This window comes from Macaca mulatta, chromosome 12, assembly GCF_049350105.2.
Source record: "Macaca mulatta isolate MMU2019108-1 chromosome 12, T2T-MMU8v2.0, whole genome shotgun sequence".
NCBI lineage: Eukaryota > Metazoa > Chordata > Mammalia > Primates > Cercopithecidae > Macaca > Macaca mulatta.
In genome coordinates this window covers 14,703,189-14,720,923 of record NC_133417.1, presented here as the reverse complement: position 1 = coordinate 14,720,923, position 17,735 = coordinate 14,703,189, and the positions used below count along the sequence as shown (strand labels likewise).

Genomic DNA, 17,735 nt, shown 5'->3' with positions numbered 1-17,735 from the left:
GACAAAATATTTGAGTTGTATCGGAAAATCAAAATTAAACAAAAAATTTTGAGAGGCGCTTACTCTGTTTTTAACCCTGGGCTAAACAAAGACATGTTTAGATGTAAGAATTTATTATAGGTAGATAGATAGACAGCCCTTGGCATTGTGGAACTTAGAGTTTACTTAAAGATAATTACTTCATAGTGGTCAATGAAAATAGTAGATATTTACTATGTGTTTTATCAAACTGCTCTTATTCATTCATTTCATAACATCATAATAACTCTCAGGGGAAAAAAAATAGTGGAAATGAAATTGTTAGATAGTTAGACAGACATGAGCAGGGCAGGAGAGCTGCCTTCCAGCCCAGGAACGTCAAGTGACCATCAGGTGATGTTCAGGCAGTTGTTAAACTGTCTCTCTAAAATAAAAATTGGTCACAGTCAGTGCTAAAGAAAGTCCGTCTCCCAATAGACAGAAAGCACTTGAAGCTGGTGATCAGCTGCTTCCTGATAAGATCTCAGGAGTTGGGCAAGTGTGCTCAGGCACGTGCACTAAGAGGCAAAATGGCGGAGTTTAACTGGTATATGACCTTCCTCTAGCAACACTCAGCTGGTAAAGGAAGAATGCTTCAAGTGAGCATGCACACAAAGTCAGTAAATCACTGTGCATGTGGCCCCTCCCACATGCTGGCAGGCCACTGAACATGCCGACAGCCCCTCCCAAGGAAAAATCAAGGGAGGAGAAATGCAAACTCTGGAACCTAGCCAATGTATAAAACCCCAAGTCAAGGGCCAAACAGCACACTTGGATCTCCTCATCGCCCACTTGGCCCCCTTCCAAGTATGCTTCCTTTCGTTCCTATCTAAAACTTGACTCAGTCTTTCCCTCTGCCCTATGCCCCTCAGCTGAATTCTTTCCCGATGAAGCAAGAATCAAGTTGCTGCAGATCCGCCAGATTCGCTGCTACTAACAAAATGAACTTTGTGAAGATGAAGGAGGAAAGAGAATTAAGGACTACGCTCTGATTTTTAAAAATCTTGCCCAAATTCCTATTTAAGGGGCCTGGGGAGTCATGCCCTACAAATCGTAAGTTCTCATCCTACGGGTTTTATTTAACTCTATATATTGTGACTTACTTTCCAACCTGGCATAAATTACAAGACAAGGAAGAAAAATCAAAATATTTTACCACAAAACTTACTTCTTTGCCATATTTTGAAATGGCCCTGCAAACTTGTTCTTTGTGGAGGAAAATTTTTCATCTGTAAAGAATCTCTATTAACATAGCTGGATCTTTTTCTTCTGGATGCTTCCAATCCTAAAGAAACCTCTTTAAGATTAACTATGATTTGAATAGGAAGCAATTTGTCATCTATTGTCTCTAAAGGCAGCTACTATAAGACTTCAAAAAAACTTTTGCCTCCACAGTCTTTTATCTTAACCTGAACATTCCCTTCCTATGGATCCCAAGTCTTTAGACAAACTCAACCAATTGTCAACCAGAAAATGTTTGAATTCACCTATAGCTGGGAAGCCTCCCCCGACTCCCCTACCCTGCTTTGAGCTGTCCTGCCTTTCTAGAAAAAACAAATGTATTTTTTAAATGTATTTGATTTATATCTCATGCCTCTCTAAAATGTATGAAACCAAGCTGTACCCTGACCACCTTGGACGTGTTCTCAGAACCTCCTGAGGGCTGCTGTGTCATGGGCCATAGTCACTCATATTTGACTCAGAATAAATCTCTTCAAATATTTTACAGTTTGACTCTTTTTGTTGACAGAATAACCTGAAGAATTGGACTACACTTAATGGGCAGCTGAATGTTTGGAAACATTATGGATTTGTAGTTAGCATTTGTTTAATTCTAGGGCAGTATTCCTCATAAAATAGAGAGAAGGAGAATTTTCATGGTTATCATTAAGATTAATAAGATAACACATGCAAAGTGATAGGAAAATTGTTGTTGTTATTTCAATCAATGTAGCTATTATAATTATGTCACTGAATAGAGAGAAACTGCATACTTATGAAAGATCATATAGTAGCTCATGAGAAGAACTTGAGCTGGAACCCAGTTCCTGTGACTCATATTCAAATTATCTTTCTAGGAAGTCACACGGCATACTCAGTTCTCTTTAAAAACACCAGAGTCCCCATCTTGTGCTCAGAATGTTCTCTTACACTCCCTTTGCTTCCTCTTTTCTACTAGGTGAGGTAGCAGCATCACTGGACGCAAGAAGGACGCCCCTACCCCAGCCCCACTGAAATGATTTGGATGTCCAGGTAAAGTGTGGCCTCCCTAAAACATGTTTCCCAAGGGTGACTGAAACAGCACCATTGAAAATTCAGTACTCTGGTTTCAATGTTGACTTTTTCCTCTCTTTTCAAAGTTGTCTATTTCTGTGAGACAGAAATGCTGGTCACTTCATCAACACTTTAACACAAAGATTCTTGAATTCATTCAAGTGACTGAGCCCTTAGGAATCCTTCCCGCCTTCGGGAACACTCCGACATTTGGATAGGCTCACATTAAAGTAAGTAAATAAACCAGACACCATTTCACACTAGGTCCCAGTGAGAAAAAGAAAGATTCCTATCAAAGGGACAAAATGGAAATGACCTCTCCCAACTTTTCATATGTGTAGATTCAGCCGAGGTAATCAAAATAATGGTTTTATCATCTTATTCCTTCCTTCCAGTTCAGGCCTGATCGGAATATCTAAAGACCTCTGTGGAATCATAGTAAAATGGGCAGATGTTGGAGCATGGTAGTAAGGATTGATTGAGAAAATATCAATGGCAAATATTACTTTAATAACTAGGTTAGTGAGTCAATCTTTGGGTTGAGACCATAAACCCAAATTCATCTTTGTTGAAATTATAGTACAGCATATTTGTATTATGTCGGAAAAGTCATTTACTGTGGTATAAGACACAGATATATTTGGTCTTTGTTCTGAATTCCTGGCACACAGTTCCTAGAACCTTTGGAATTTCCTGAGTGATAGAAATATCTTTTGTTATTCATAATGAAGCTGTTTCCATCACACCTGAGTTTATGCTGATATGTGACTTCAGGTGGAGCCTTTAGATAACCTCTGGATGGGAGTGGGTATCAGAAAGACTAAGTATTTAGGAGATTGGAACTTCCAGCCCTGTGTGGCCACTGACCTCCAGAAAATAGGATGAGACAGCTGGAGATTACGCTCTATAAAAGTCTTGAGCAATGAGATTTGGAGACATTTTGGGGTTCGTGAGCAGGTCAATTTGTTCAGAGGTGGCAATTTAGAGATGTCCTACCTAGAGAGGGCATGGGAGCTCTATGTCACCCACTGTGCTATGGCATGCCTTATGAATCTATTCCATTTGGCTGTTTCTGAGTTGTATCCTTTACAATAAACCAGTACATGGAACTAAATAAACAGGAGAGAATCATAGGAACCCCAGATTTATAGTCAGTATTATATTTATAAAATATATAAATATATTTATAGAAGTATTAGGTGGCCCAGGACTGCAACTGGTGTTGGAAGTGGGGACAGTCCTATGGGACAGAGCCCTTTAATTTGTGGCATCTGATGCTTAGTCCAGGTAGACAGCATCAGAATTAAATTGAATTTTTGGGTACTCAGTTGGTGTCAGAGCCCTGGGGAATTTGTTGTTGGTGTGAGAAAACTCCTGACACTTACCTCTCAGGGTTTCTCAGTTTATCTGTAAAACAGAAATACTAAAGTCTATCTGTTAGGTTGCTATGTGGTTTTAATTAGATATCATAAATGAAGTGCCTTCTATTTTGTCTTTCATAGAGTAGTTTTTTTTTTTTTTTTAGAAAAAGCTAACTATTCTTAAAAGATTTTATATAAAACAGTTTTAGTTCCACATCTTATGAGAAATTTTGTGTTGCCTAATTAGAGAGGCTTATAGCTCTGCCCCCATGGTTAGGATGTCTCAACCCTTGTCACTGACCTAAGATTCTCCAAGAATTCCAAAAATCCAGCTATGCCAGGGAATACAGACCAACAGCAATCTTTTGTTTGCACAACTTTTTTTGTAATTGAAATTGTTTAAAAATGACTGTATAGTAATGAGATTCACATCGAAAGCTTTGATGACGTGCGTCTTCTGAAAAACCAAAAGGTGCGGCCGAGTAGGCTTCACAGTCACAGTCACGATGCGCTGTGTTGAGGCTGCTGCTTAGAAAGGTGGGGCTTCTTCTCCCTGCTCACTCACTTGTCTGGCTGATCTCTCAGTTCAGCTGCAGGAGCTTGTTGGTCCTGAAGAGTGGTCTGTCTTTATTTGCTGATGCTTAAACTTTCCTTCTTGAAAACTGAATCATTGCTATTTGGTGCACATTTTCACCCAGTCTGAGTGCCACCTTACATCTTTCATTCTGCATCTTGAGAATTATGTTTTTACATTCAGAGGTGACGACTAGATCAGAGCATTGACTGCTCCCAATTTCACTTTCACAAAAGAGAGCAAAGGAGGTGGTGATGTGAGGTTTGGGGGTGATGATAAAGTCAGAGAGGGGAACTTCCACTGAAGCCCACATTATAAGAAGAGCTGAACGAACTTGTACTCTTGATCTCCCCTTAGAAGCTGGTTTTGTACCTGAACAGAGAGAAGTGCAGATATTAGAGACCTGGCTGATGTCTGGTGCTTTATTGCCCTGAATAGACAGAAAAATGCAGACCCTTGGGATGCAAAGTGCTTGCCATAGCTGAAAGTGAACAACAGAGGCTGGGAAGAAGCAGGGCCAAGCAAATCCAGCAATTCTCCAGGGCCGTAGCCCTAGGCCCAGCTGGTGGTAGTCAGGACAAATTAGGGGCATGTACAGTGTTGAGATCAGAGTCCTGGGAAAGCACCTGTATTACAGATCAGAATGAAGGATGATCCCAGAAACAAGTCAGACAAGAGGCAGGTAAGTGAACAAAGTGATCACAAGTCAAGGGAAATGGTGAGTCCATAGTCTGTCAGTAGAAATTTACTTTAACTACTTCATCCTAGGCCATATTGTGTACATACATATATTGCACATCAAGGAGATCTGCTCCATTTTTCAATCGCACGTCAAGGAGATCTGCTCCATTTTTCTTTTCCTTTTTTTTTTTTTTTTGTATATGTGTTGCTGAAGTGAGCACAGATCTGCTAGCTTTTAATCAGAAAATCCACACTCCAGGGCTGGCTACTACAAGTTGTTTCACTTCCTTTCTTACTAAATACTATCAGAAGCTATACTAATTAAGCATAAAGGTTGACAGATATTAGAAAGGTTGTTGATTAGCAATAATGAACATTAGAAATGTGCTTACATTTTTGTGCATTTTTGATATGCAATGTGTGTGGATTAGGTAAAACATTTTGAAAACACTCTGATTTTAAAGGAACAAACATTAAAATCTAGTGTCTATTTCACTATATACCCTTAGAGATAACATGGGAGGTTCAATACATAAATAATCTTGTGCTGTGATGTTGCTTTAGAAGATTATTGGTCACAGTATTCCAAGAGATGATTTGCTGAAATACATAAGGAGAATATTGTAACAATTGTTTTCAAAGAACTTTCCATGCAACGCGTTTTCAGAACCTCAAAACAGAATAGTGCGATTTTATTAAGGCTGCATGCTTACTCCTAAATTGTGTACATGTGTAGCATAATTCAGTCTTGGGCTTAATTGTATAATTTCCTGGAAGCTAAATAATGAAAGAGTGTTAATTCTCACCTGTCTTCAATTACTGGGCAGCACTGGTGAGATTCTCAAAAGAAATCTAGTAGCTGCGTGTGACTACAGTACTCAGGAACTGTATGGATAGAGAAGAACAAGAATGACCTACGGACAAAAAAGACAGAGCAGTGGTCCAAAGGGAGTGAGTGAGACACCAGCAACAGGGAAGCCTTCTGGCTCAGTAAAAGCACTTGATCTGTGGTGGGGAATGCTTCAGGCTGCACTAGCTATGCCTTCTCTGGGGAATAGGCAACCTTGGGCACGGAAAATCACTGAGACAAGATTCCAGAGGCCCAGTTCAGTGCCAGCCCTAATTGGTCATGTGAACTTGGGTAAGGCCCTTATCCCCTCTAGGTCTTGGCTTCCTGATGGGTTAGATGAAGAGTTAAACAAAATATTCTTGGCTGGTGTAGCACAGTGTGGTGAAGGCAGTAAGATTTCAGGGTCTTTGGTCTCTATTATAATCTTAGGCTCACTCTGCGTATCTAGGGCTTCTTGTGCAAGTTATTTGATTATTTAAGTTTTAATATTTTTAATCTATTAAATTCGGGCAATAATACCTATATCAAAAAGGCTATTTTTATTATTAAGTAAAAGGTGACATGAAAAGTGTTTAAAAGACTGCTTAATAGTGTTAGCCCATTCCTCTCACCTTTCCCTTTACACTCACACAATCTACTATTCTATGAGTTAAGGGGAAATTACTGATGGAAATTTGTGGCGCAGGCACAGATTCAGTTGTAATGTTATTTCCTCAGTATTGGGCTTGAGTGATACTAAACAATGAAGATAAAGTTTACTTTTGAAGTGGAATGGTTACAGTACCATTGAGGGAATACATGTTTAACCTAATAAATCTGGAGACCCATTTTGTAGTTGTATCCTACCCCATGGGAAGTACAAGAGACACAGCACACCAAACACTAGGAAAGCTTTACGATGACCAGTCAGGACTCTGGATCCAACTGGAAACATCACGGTGTGATGGATCAGAATTTGAAGCATGAGGAGAATCTGGGCTAAATGAGCACAGAAATCATGACTTCAGCACCCTGGGAAGAGGAACCTCTCTCTGTATCTATAAATGTTTGTGTGTGTGTGTATATGTATATACACACACACACATATATATGTATATATAACATATATTTAGTATATTTAAAAATTATGAAATTATGATAAAATTGTGACTTCAGTCATCAACAATTTTTTGTTAAGTCATTAATGAATGACTTTTTTTTTTTTTGAGACAGAATCTCACTCTGTTTTTTTGAGACAGCCCAGGCTGGAGGGCAATGGCATGATCTCGGCTCATTGGAATCTCGGTCTCCCAGTTCAAGCGATTTTCCTGTCTCAGCCTCCTGAGTAGCTTTGACTACGGGAGTCTGCTACCATGCTCAGCTAATTTTTGTGTTTTTAGTAGAGATGGGGTTTCACCATGTTAGCCAGGCTGGCCTTGAACTCCTGACCTCAGGTGATGCACCCGCCTCAGCCTCCCAAAATGTTGGGATTACAGGCAAGAGCCATTGCAGCTGGCCTACACGAATTTTCTTTTTTAAAAACCTGGTTTGCTTCATTCCTTATTTGACATTTTATTTTATAAAGTGATTTATTTGTACTTATAAATTTAAGCAATATAAAGGATGCAAGGAAAGAAAAACTTAGAAAGCAAAAATGAATCCCAGTCTAATGAAGGGGAATTAGTCATGGTTAGTATTTGATACACATGTAGATGGACCTGTGGATGCAGAGATAGACCTGGAGGCAGATTGGCAGAAAGATAGATAACTAACTAGAGGTGTCTGAAGACTGGAGTTGGAAGGGGTATCACGTACGCCTGAAACGAGTCTCTTTAGATGGCACACCCAGGGGATCCGTGTGTTTCACAATAATGTTCTTTAAGTCACTAGTTCTCTCTGTTAGGATCTTATGATATCTACTTTCTCATTTTTCCTCTTCCCAACTTCATTTCCAACAGTTTCTCAGCCAGAAGGTTGGCTGGTAATAAGACAAGGACAAGTGAGAGTGCTTCCTCCTTCATCTCCATCTGTTTTGAAAAGGAGTCTTGTATGTGGACATTCCCCACTTTTCCTTGGCACCCCTCACCCCTCCTTGCAGCGTTACATGGCTATTTGAGCACCATGAGCTTCACTTTCAGGGAGATCTAAATCCTACCTAAGGTCTGAGTTAAGACTACCTATCTTTCAGCCTCCTACCTCATTTGTCCTCAATATAACTGTATTTGGCAAATATTCTTCCAAGTGTGAAATTTGGAGTTGGGGCATATTCTTGTTAGTGATGAAGGTGGAGCTTTCTTCTTGATATTTTCTTGTTGCTTTTATAGATTTTAGCAAGTTTTATGGAATGAGAAGTCAAAAAAAAATGGCTTTATTCAATGTGCTTGAGCCAGAAGTCTCCTACCTGTGAAGATTCTGGTACTCAGATTTAATACAATCAAGTGTCTCTTGAAATTTTCTGTCTTGTTTTAATTTTTGGGTGTGCTATACCTTGCTTCAGCACTACTAATATAAAAAAAACTATATAGACAAGAATAATCAAGAAAAATACATCAAGGGACGATGTGAAAAGATTTTTAGTATTTTATAATCTACCATTAAGTAGTAAGATATATTTAAAATCTGTGTATTTTTAAGAGGAGGCTCCAAATGAAAGAAATATGAAACAAACAAAGTTAGACATGGGAAGGAAAATGATCACCCCATTGCTATGTTCATCATGTCTTATTCTCACTATTTTAGGAATGTCAAGGTGGCGTTTAGGCACCGTGTGACTCCTTTACTGTGAATCACCCTCCACAACCCCCAGGTGCAGGCTGCTGATTATTCTCTTCAGATTTTCTCCAGGAGTTCCCTGTTTCTCTGTCTTGGATATATATTTGGCTCTGCATGGTAGACCAGGAGCACCAGAACTGAGACATTAAAACCTTTTGAGTTAAATAGTGTTAGGAGATTATTTTCACAGGCGCCTTTAAAAATAGATGTATCCAATTACTGTAATTCTAATTTTTCAAATGCTAGTACTTTTGACAAGTTGCAGCTCTGTTTACCAGCTCTTATAGGAGTCTTATGATTTCCCCCAAAAGAGCAGCATGAAGCTGAAATTGTAAGTTTATCAAAGCAAATTGCATGCATTTTCCAAAGGCAAATTGCAGACCAAAGCCATTTGTAGATGAATAGAAAACTACATGAAAGAGAACACTCTACTGTGTTTGCCTACTCATAACTTCAACCCAAATTACCTTTTAAAACACTATTTGGAAATCTATAGAACCTCAAAAGGGCCCATTAATGGATGTGTTGAAAATAGAACCCAACTTCTTAAACTCCAAACACAGAGTTTCACTCTTCAACAAGGAAGTTTCCCAGAGTAAGGTTTAAACTTAAGTTCCTGAAGTTCATAGGCCAAAAATATACAAAGTTTACATTGTAGTTTCTTATTACTGTAAGACTCACCACATATTCAAAAGACCATTAGGAAGTCCTGAATGCACACTGTGTCCTACCCTGAAGAAGGCACAGTTTATTGAAACTATTATCATGTATATCTAAACAAACTGTTTTACATAGAAAAAGGTAAGTAAAAATATTATTGTGGATTAAGGGATAGAGGATTGAAAGGACAATTTCAACGGCTTTTAACAAACTCAGCAGATTCAAAACTTGAATTCTGGTCTCAACTTATCTTTCAGGAGGAAAATGCTGAAAGTGTACAGCGAATGTAACTTCGGTTTTCTGTACAATATTTAATGAGATAAATGCCTCCCTTCCTGTGGTGTTGGTAACTCAGCATTTGCCTTGCATTTTTATTCTCCAGCATATTCTCTTCTGTGTCCAGAAGGCTGATTTCCATGGGGGGCATCAACTGCATTCCCTCCCCACTTTCAATTTTGCTGGTATAAAGCATCAGAGAGAGATCAGAGGATGAGAAATAGAAAGATCAGGGCATTTAATCCTCCCACCCTACCCCGGCTTGAGTTCAGGTCTGACAGTGTCTACAGCACTGGCACTACAGCCCTGAGGGCCACCTTATTCCATGCTCTTAACTAAGCTCTTAACTAAGCTCCGGTAACACCATTGTGTCCATTTGTTCCATCAGGCCTAGGAGTGGAAAAGGCTCTTCACTCTTGCTGGCCGCTAGGTGTCTACATATCCCTTGTAGGTTGCTACCTCTTCCCACACCTTGGTAAACACTCCCCTCATTAAGAAGCTTCTTTGAAAAATCCCTTGCCCACATCCTGGCTAACACGATGGAGCCCTGTCTCTACTAAAAATACAAAAAAAAAAGAAAATTGTCCGGGCATAGTGACACATGCCTGAAGTCCCAGCTACTCAGGAGGCTGAGACAGGAGAATCACTTGAACCTGGGAGGCAGAGGTTGCAGTGAGCCGAGATTGCGCCACTGCACTCCAGCCTGGGCAACAGAGTGAGACTCTGTCTCAAAGGAAATAAAAGTGTCAAGGTCATGAAAGTTAAAGGGAGATTGAGGGACTTACAAATAGGAAGAGACTGAGGAGACGTGACTACTGAATGCAGTGTGGGATCCTGATTTGGATCCTGAAACAGAAATAGATTCATGGTGAAAATTTGGTTTAAAACCTGGTAAGATTTGAATAAAGTCTGTAATTTAGTTAATGGTATTCTAAGAATGCTTATCTCCTGGTATCAACAAATGTACATTGTAAGGTGTTAACATAAGGGGAAGGTGAGTGAAGTATGGACACTACATAACATTTTTGCAACTTTTCTGTAGGTCTAAATTTAATTCACAATAAAATTTTAAATTAAAAAAAAAAGAAAGAAAAATCCCAACTAACTGAGCGTGCCATGTGTTTTAGACTGGGGTCCTGACCGATACACATTTGTGTATCTAATTTTAAAAGCCTATTTCACCTCGTGTTCTTGCATACAATTATAGTGCATAAGCTTGTGGTTAGAGATAAGCAAACACGCTGAAACTAAAATGCAAATGTGCACTGGAATACTGTAACTTAAAAGCTGCCACCAAAATAATTTCTGCAGCACACAAGTCCTTCCTGCGCTTAAGAGATGAGCCTGCGTATGCACACAGGTGCTTTTCTTAGCAAGAGCTTCTTCTTATGTGGGTAACTCTAGGCCCTCTCTCTGGTGTGGAGTCTCTGTCTTGTTTGGGAGTCCTGATCTTCTCACTTATCCTCTGCTGAGCCTTTCCAGGCAAGCCAGTGATTCAGGAAAGACCACTGACAGTGGAGAAAGTACACAGTTTTGTTTCTACAGTCCAGCTAGCGGGCAGTCCTGGTATTCAGAAGGAGAATTAATTCTTTATTTTGGATTGAGGGATATGTTTGGCATTTATTAATTAACAAGCGTGTGAGAGATCCTGAGAATTTCAAACATTTAATTTTTAAAGGAGTCTAAGTTGAAACTTAACTTCATTATATAAAACTTCCTTCTGCTTCCTCAACTTCACTTGTTGGAATTATTTTATTTTAGAAATGGCAAGCTTTCTCAAAGATTAATGCAAAGCTCATGTCAAAGTAGAGCTCTCCTCTCTCTCAATTTTATTTCTACTATTTTAACTATTTCATCTTATTTTATTCATTTATGTATTTATTTATTTTTAGTTTTTCTGGCCCATTAGTTCCGTGATTTAATTTATTATTTTACTTTAAAAGATTTTCCCTTGCCAGTCAAGTAGCATTCCATAGAATACATGAGAGAATACATTTTTGAAGAAAACTAGTAAACAACCAATTAAAACTCTTTATGGGTTTTCTTCCACATATAAATTACTATTCTGTACACGAAATAATAAAAATAAACTTTGGAATGAAAGTATATAAAAATGCCAATAGAAATTCTAAGTGTGGGATAATCAGCCTTGAGGTAATTGATAGCTGCCTATACTTACATACTTTGTCATCTGTCAATCATTTATTCAACAAATATTTTCCACAGCTCCTATAGACAAAGCATTTTAAGGGTAGTATTAAAAACAAAATATTTTCCCTGCCCTAAAAGTCTTTATAATTTATTTCAGAAGAAGAGAAAGGTACTCTTTTTGGTGGATGGGGACAGAGTCTCTCTCTTTCACCCAGGCTGGAGTACAGTGGTACAACCTCAGCTCACTGCAACCTCTGCCTGCCAGGTTCAAGCAATTCTCCTGCCTCAGCCTCTTGAAGTAGCTTGGACTACGGGTGCCCACCACCACGACTGTCTAATTTTTGTGCTTTTAGTAGAGATAGGGTTTCACCATATTTTCCAAGTTGGTCTCGAACTGCTGACCTCAGGTGATCTGCCTGACTCGGCTTCCCAAAGTGCTGGGATTACAGGCGTCAGCCACCACGCCCGGCCTCCAAGAAAGGTACTTCTTAAGGAAGTGCAATGACAGTGGCAAATAAGAGTTCCAAGCAGAATGAAGCCTCTTCCTGGTAGTGGGAACTGGGGTTTCTGGACTCAGCCACGGATCAATTATCACTGACAGGAACCATGAGACCTGTGCAAATGAATGACTGTGTACAGTTCTAGTCATTGATCTGATCCTCAAAAAAAGATGTGGTAAATGTGGATTAATTGAATAAGGGATTGTGTGTGTGTATGAGTATGTGTGTGTGGAAGGGAGTGTAAAGTATGCCACTACTTTGTTCTTTGAAGATAGATTGAAAACGCCTCCATCTCTTCCTTCGGCATGCAAAGACGAAACGTGCGAGAAGTGTGAATGCAAGTCTATTCACCAGTTTCTAGGATTTGCTCACAAGGTTTGGTGGGTTGGGATGGGGTTCAAAGTTTCAAAGAAATATTGCACAGCCAAGAAAATAAAATTCTAGTATACCTATTCAGTTGCTAGGCAGTTACTAATAGGTTGTTGATGCTTAGGTAGGCTGAAATACAATTAATTTGAAGAACTATCTAGGAAAAATCCTGGATAAGAGACCTAGAAGGGATTAAGGAAGTAAGAGTGGCTCAGGCACTTCTCTAACCATTCAACTGTATAATGGAGCGCAAGCAATGCTTTTCCTCGATCTTTAACAGAGTGTACTGGTGGGAAGATGCATCATGACACATATCCAGGAAAATATCATCTCTGAGTCTTTCTGCCTTTTTGTGTTGGTTGGGAGAGGCTAAAAGAGACTTCTGAAGAGGAACGACAAGTGTTAGAAGAAGCGTAGCATATGTGCTACCATTTCAGGGCATTACAGCGGAGAACTCAGAGAGGCCAGAATCCTGTACCAAACGGTAACCACCTCTTTTCCGGGTGAGACAGCTACCAAAGAAAGACACATGAAGCAAATGGAGCCAAACGAGATGATCATACTGATCTCTGCTACATTGAGCTACAGCACACGGGAGTCCCAAAACTTGCTGGGCCGCCTTTCACCTTCATGTTCACTCTTATTAACTTATGATGAGCCCTCTGCCAAACTGTCATATTTGAAAGAGCTTTTACCAGAGAGGAGGAGGGGGAGGAAGAGAGAAAGAAAAAAAGATAAGCAAAAGGGCTGGACTTGCCGTGTGATCACCAGATAAAAATACTAAAAACTCAGTTAGCTAATGCTGGAGGGTGACCTCTTACATGACCCAATCAGAGATTTGACATTTATCTCCTGAGTGTGACATCCCATCTCATCAAGGATTTGGGACAGTGGGGATGAGGAGACACATTCTCTCTCCCTTTCCTTGCTCAGCCTTATTCTCTCTGTTCACTCTTTGGGCCTCAATGCACTTTTGTGGCCAGTCCAGTTTGTGGCCTGCCCCTTGCATGGCCATCTCTGCAGTATCAGTGAAAACTCACCAGACCCTCTGTGTGGCCACTCTTTTTTTCTTTTCTGAAAACAGTTAGATACTTATATCCACCCCATGCAAATTCCTCCAGGATATTGCTCTTGAGTTATCCTTGAGAAATTTCCATCTTGAAACATGTCTATCTCCATATGGGGAAATTTAATTAGTACTCCTATTGTAGGGATTAGGGAAAGCACCACTACACTTTTCAGCAGCTTCAATGACTTCACCAAAGGGCATTTATTTACTTAGTTATACCAACTGTTTGTTCACCGGATACCATCTCCTTTGACCCTTTCTATGTGCACACAAACACATACACACAGTGGGTGTTGACTGTGAGAACTGATAATATCACACCCATTTTAGATACATCATTGGGGCAAAAGGGAACATTTCTGGGAGATATTTTTCTTTTTGTTGTGGAAATTCTAACAATCTCATTTTATTTTCTCATTATTCAAATTATTAAATTATTGTCTTTCTCTCTGTGCTTACATAGGGATCATCTTTTGTTATTTTAATCCATTTCAAGAGCATGTCTTGAAATGGATTAAAATAATCCATTTTGCCCTATTCAGGGATGATTGCCCCTACCTGAACTCCATCTTGCTCCAACAAACAAGCCATATAATTAGAGATCACACTCTTAGTAAAAAGTCTGACCAGTTAAAGAATTAATTCCCTGTGGCTGGGAGTATGGAAAGCAAAAAAGAAACTCTGTTATGATTTCTATAGATGGAAGGAGAAATGTGCTATTTGAATGATAGCATTTAGTTGTCATTATCTAGAAGAGATACTTCATTTAAACTTCTCCTTTACTTAAACACCTCAGTGCTCACATTCCTGCCTGGAACATTTTTAGCAATAACTGCTGGTTGTCAATGACAACAATCATATTTAATTGTTCATCTTGACATGCTCCAGCACTCTATTAAGCAAAGATTACAATAGATTGAATAAATGAAAAGCAAAGATGCTGGCTAAGAGTTCTGAACATATCAGTGGAAATAATGAATTACATCATCCTTCCATGAAAATGCAGGAAGGGCCAACACAGGTCAAGAGCTTATTAGAGTTTCAGATTGTCCATTTTTGACAGAATTAAAAAGAAAGCAAGTTTATTATGGATTATACATGTTAGCAGGGAGAGGATGAAGGTCAAATTTCTTGATTAGGTGTTATTTAGCTATTTTACCATATCTCAAAGTTATAATTCAGAAAGGGAATGAAATATATCTTGTTTCTTATATGAATTTTTAAAAGGTACACAGTAGATAGTCTTACTGAATTTTAGTTTAATTGCACTTTCATCTCAATATTATTATTTTATCAAGCCAGATAAGTAAATAATATCCTTTCATCAGTTATCAGAGCACAGTTGTAATATAAATGGGATTAGTACAATGAATGCCTTTGGAGAAAATTATAAAATGTCCTTTCATGCAAATACAGTTTTATAAACACGACTTTCCTTTGTTTTAATTCAATCTCTGATGAAAATGTAAAAATTTTAAAATTCTGGGAAGAAGAAACATATCTGATCATTTTTAAGTAATTGATAGATCACAGTAGAATTATGTTTTTCTTTTAAATGATGAAGATAGAAAATTTGAATCGTTTAATTAGACATGTCACTGAACCCAGATGTAAGGGGATCACTTTGATGCCCTAGAAAGAACTTTATACTGAATGAAGAAGTCCAGATATCATATTCTGATGTTGGGCTAAATACTAATTATAAAACCATCATACAAAATTATTATTATTATTTTGCAGCAAGTGACTGTTAACATTGAATGTGTGTTATCAACTTAAAAAGTCTATTCTTTCTTGAAAATATGTGTCATAAATATTTTCTCCTCAAATAATAAACACACCTTTTATAAATTAGTTAATTTATTACAGAATTGTCTATTTATGACAGCATCCTTCTGCCATTTATCCAATAATTATTTTGTTAACTATTACATTTCATAGGCTTAATGTCTTATAATTGTTTTGGTAAACTTCCTGAATATCTCTATGTGTACAGAAAGCAGGGAATGGGCATTTTAAGGGGATGAGATTTACAAATTGTCTTTTAGAAAGTTTGTAACAATGTACCTAGCCCAATGATAAACAAGAACGTCTTTCTATTGATTATATGAAATTTCTACTTTCCTTTAAAGTTTGGCAAAATTATAAGAAATATTTAATTATTATTATTTATTTATGATTTGTTATACTCATAAATAATCCATCCATCCAATAACAAATAATTTATCTATCCAAATTATAAGAAATATTATTAATTATCATTTATTAATAAATAATTTATCCAATAATAAATAACTCATCCATGTTGTCTATCATGTGTTATTTTAACAATGAATAATAGATAATATTTAATATTTATTATTTGATTTAATTTTTACATAAATGAGGTTGCATTTTTTTAAGTATTTATTGACCATTTGTCAAGCTCTCTTGTTAATTTCCTTGACTTCTTATTCCTAATTAGACCTGCATGCTATTCATGTTGCAAATATTTCTCAGTTGGTCAATTTTCCTTTCTTTTTTATTATAGGCAATGTAAACTTACTACAGAAAGTCGTAATTTTAAGGTGTCTCTGGCACCAGAATAAATGCATGCTAACAAATAATACATGGTACAGTAATAATAAATGGTACGGGAATAATAAATGGTACGGTACAATTTTAAAGTCCACAGATTGGGTGGGAGCCAAATGGAACACTCTCTTCACAATGTGGGGCATGGTCTTTGTGAGGACAACTCCTCTAAACCCAGCTTTAATTATGTAGATTTGTGAGAGTGTCAGAAGTTTGAAGTAGGATCAGTGAATAGGATTCTATGGTCCTAAATATTATTTTAATTATCCGGTATTCCAAAAAGTGTTTCCTGAAAGTTAAACAATGAGAGTTGGTTTCCTTTCACTTTGCTAAGCGGTGTTTTATTTTTTCCTTCTTAGACTATATGCATGGTCTGTAATTATGCATGAAGTCAAATTGATGAGGGTTAGCCAAATATGCTGAAATGTCAGTCTGAGAATTTTAAGTGTAACTCTTGCAGGAAATAAGAGCAAACTTGTCCTACTAATACTGACTACCCTGGAGGACACTTGTACTTTAGTAAGTCTAATGAGTTGTTTTTCATTGAGTCAATTTTTTTACATCAATGTTCATTGAATATTTATTCTGCATCAAACCCTGTATTCAGCACTATTTGGTTAAAGATTATCTATTTACTTATCTTCTATTTGTCTATCTATTATCTATCTATCTATCTATCATCTATCTATTCATTTATCTATCTATAACCATCTACCCAACTATTTATCTCTATCTATCTATCTATCTATCTATCTATCTATCTATCTATCTATGTCTATCTATCTATCTGTCATCTATCATCTCTATTCATTATTCATCTGTCTACGCTATCTATCTATTAGCTACCTATTTAGCTAGCTGGCATCTATCTATCTGTCTCTATCATCTATCTTGATAGAGATATACAGAGAGAGATATAGTTTTTTCCTCAGGAAAGTCAGTGTTAAATAAGGCTGTCAACCGAGCATAAGGATGAGGACAGGTGAACGATAGAGGAATCTAATTCAAATGGGTAGTTCAGGGAAGGCTTCTTTGGGAAGGGGATTATTAACACTAACACATGAAGGGCACGTGCATTTATGCATTATGTGGATAAATTACCAGAGGAAGTACTGGAGAGAACTAGAGAGAAAGAAGCAAGATTCAACATGTTTTTTTTAAAAAGTGTGCTTTAAAAAAAGTTACAGGAAATTACCCTGTCAGTCAGTGTTTCTTAAGGCTGAGCATCAAGAGAAATAATTCCTGGGGATGTTAAAAACTCAAATGTGTGGGAACTATCCTAGGCCTGTTGAAAAGAAGCTTAATGAGTCCACAATAGGTCTAAAGCAGTGGCAATCTTGAAGAAAACACAGAAAAAGACAGAGACTGAAGACCAATGCAAGCAATTCTAATTCCAGACCCAAGGAAATGAGATAATAATTATAATTTCTAAGTATTAAAGTCAACCTTCTACAAATGTACAGAAACAGAAACCCAGGACAATATTTAAAAATGAAGAAATGAAAAAAAAAGATAACGTATCTATAAAACTGTGCATCTACAGCTTAATTTTTTAAGAATAAATACTGCTTTTATTAGTAACTTAAAGAAAAAGGTTATGATTTAGGCAAATAATAAGGAAGAAGTA

The 17,735-nt window shown here is 37.6% G+C and overlaps 1 long non-coding RNA gene across 1 annotated transcript in view; it reads left to right on the top strand.

Moving 5' to 3' along the window:
• The first annotated feature begins 916 nt into the window (after positions 1 to 916).
• Positions 917 to 17,735, top strand: part of LOC144333562 (uncharacterized) — a 97,830-nt gene continuing 81,011 nt past the window's right edge. Inside the window, exons 1-2 of the long non-coding RNA XR_013402316.1 lie at positions 917 to 1,071; positions 2,198 to 2,271. This is a non-coding gene — a long non-coding RNA (uncharacterized LOC144333562). The remainder of the gene's footprint in view (positions 1,072 to 2,197; positions 2,272 to 17,735) is intronic.